At 48.3% G+C, this 2,729-nt stretch overlaps 1 non-coding gene across 1 annotated transcript; it reads left to right on the forward strand.

Annotated features, from left to right (window-relative positions):
• The first annotated feature begins 1,376 nt into the window (after nucleotides 1-1,376).
• Nucleotides 1,377-1,449, forward strand: TRNAG-CCC (transfer RNA glycine (anticodon CCC)). Its single transcript has one exon. It is a non-coding gene; the product is annotated as a tRNA-Gly (tRNA).
• Nucleotides 1,450-2,729: the final 1,280 nt, after the last annotated feature.

Consider the following 2,729-nt stretch of genomic DNA (forward strand, 5'->3'; position numbering starts at 1 on the left):
GCTCCTCATTGGCTTTCTCTGGTTCCGGCGAGCGGGGGCTCCTCTCTAGTTGTGGTGCTCGGGCTTTTCTTGTTGCAGAGCACAGGTGCAGGGGCTCAGTAGTTGAGGCTCACTGGCTTAGCTGCCGCGAGGCATGTGGGATCTTCCCCAGCTAGGGGTCGAACCTGTGTCCCCTGCATTGGCAGGTGGACTCTTAACCACTAGACCATCAGGGAAGCACGAGAGCGTCTTTCTTTTCAGCATTGATGGTACTCCATTAACTGGATAGTCCACAGTTTATTTTTCCATTCACACATGGTAGGGGATCTTGGCTACTTCCAAGTTTGGGCAGTTATGGATTCTGGGTATATTTCGATGGGAGAGTCAATAGAATTTTCTGACAATCTGGGTGTTTGTGAGTGATGGCCCCAAAGAGAATGCTGAGGCACTTGGCCAATCTGGCTGCAAGAACAGGATTTCCGTGGATCCCCATTCACAAAGGGCGTCAGGGAGACGATGGAAAACAGTGGCCACAACTGTTAGTAACGGTAGCTGTCACTGATAGACCGTAGCTTTCTGTCAGGCTGGGATAAGCATACCGTGCAGTTTACACCAGCCCTAGGAATAGCTGCTGTTAACACCCTCAGTTTTACAAATAGGGAACAAAGGCAAGTTGTTTACTGCTCCAGGGCGCACAAGTCTGCTCACACCTGGCTTCTGAGACTGTAAATATTTATTATACGATACTTGGCCTTTTGACTTCAATGTATCAGCCTGGTTAATATGTACATGTGTGCTAAGTTGCTTCAGTCATGTCCGATTTTTTGCAACCCCATGGATTGTAGGCCACCAGGCTCCTTTGTCCATGGGATTCTTTCTCCAAGCAAGAATACTGGAGTGGGTTGCCATGCCCGTCTCCAGGGGATCTTCTGACCCAGGGATCGAACCTGTGTCTCCTGCAGCTCCTCCAGTGCAGGCAGATTCTTTTCTGCTGAGCCACCGGGGAAGCCCCCTGGTTAATATAAATCTCCCCAAACCAGGGTGCATCTGCAGAGGAGTGACTGTCACTCTGTGAGGATTCATGGCTGGCTGGTCATTTCCCCTGAAGACAAGCTCCAACATGCTGGCAGCGGGGTTCTCTACTTCCTGTGAAGAGCTCGTGGTTCAGAGCCCGGCACAGAGTGGGTGTTCCATAAGCACAGGTCATCAGCTTGGAGAGGAGAGTAACAAAGCTTGGTAACCTGGGTGCCTAAAAAAATGCTTGTACCTTCTGAAACTTGACCTGTACATTCTCCCTACTGAGTCGACAAAAAGTATTCAATCTCTTCTAGGCTCCCTTTGAGTGGATACAAAATCATCGCATCCCTCAGTGGTTCTCGAGTTATCCTCAGGGGACTTCCTTGGTGGTCCAGTGGCTAAGACTCTGCACTCCCAATGCAGGGGGCCTGGGTTCGATCCCTGGTCAGGGAACTAGATCCCACATGCTGCAACTGAGTTCACATGCTGCAACTGAGTTCACAGGCCTCAACGAAAAGATTTTGCATGCTGCAAGGAAGATCAAAGATCCCATGCCCGCAGTGAAGTCAAATAAATATATAAGTGTTTTTAAAAAGAGTCATCCTCCAACCAAATCTGTGCTCTGGCAGTTTCCATCCAGCTGATGGAAATGAGAAAAGTTAGAACACTGTGTTGAGTTTTCATAAAACAAGATGTATTTCATGTAAAGCACAATCCTTAAAAAGAAAAAATAAAAAAGCACTACCCTTTTGTTTGAGATATGTCCTTTTTTGAATGCCTAAAATTGTCTCTTTCCTTTTGAAATAATAATGAAAGTAGTTAGAAGTGTGCTTGCCTAAATGAACTTATGGAACAAAATAGAAGTCCCCAGGTCAGTCACTCCTCTTTGTTGTTGCTTCACCTGGTGGGGAAACTTACCAACCCACGAAATGCCAGTTTCTGGGTGTCACTGATTTTATATAATCGATGTAAACTCGGTTGACTATGAAGCAATCAGAAACGTGAGCCTTAGATAATCAAGGGTTAGGACAGGTCAAGTCTACTGCCAAGCAAAGTAAGCATTGATTGCCTGCCCATATAAGCCTGTGTATTAGACAGGCATCGTCCAGGGACAAAAACGTAGAGCTGGTTATCCTCCTTCACTGTTAGCAAGACCACTGCTAGGGCACTTCCAGCCACATGTTGTCACATCCCGTGTACACACCTTGCAGAATTTGGGGTGTAAATGAGCATCCCCCATCTCTTTGACTTGCTGAAGGAGTCAAGGAGAGGCAAGATGCTTTACCTCCTACACAATCTCTTGCCGAAGTTATAGAAAAAAAACGACCAAGAAGATAAGGAAGGTGAAGAAAGTAAACGTCACACACTGAGGGTATCTGCTGCAGTGTCCCGTAACGGGAGTGAGGCGAACTGAGAACACAGCCTTGAGTGTTACTGAAGGCTGGGCCAGAGTGTGTGGCAATTTCTCTTGCCAGCTGGGAAGACGGTCTCAGTGTGCCAGCCCAGGGCTGCCTGAGGCCACGTTCATGGCTGTGCGGGAGATGCTGGTCTAGGAAAGGACAGTTTGAGGCTGGCAGAGACGGGCTGATGAAGGGCCTCGGCACACAGGTCGGATCCTGTTCTGAAGCTTCTCCTCCACCCTGAGTCTCTCCAGGACCTTTCCCAGCCGTGCCAGACAGCAGCATCCATTTTAAATCAGTTGGGCTGAATCGCATGTCTGCCCCCTGGCAACA

Source organism: Budorcas taxicolor, chromosome 12, assembly GCF_023091745.1.
Source record: "Budorcas taxicolor isolate Tak-1 chromosome 12, Takin1.1, whole genome shotgun sequence".
Lineage (NCBI taxonomy): Eukaryota > Metazoa > Chordata > Mammalia > Artiodactyla > Bovidae > Budorcas > Budorcas taxicolor.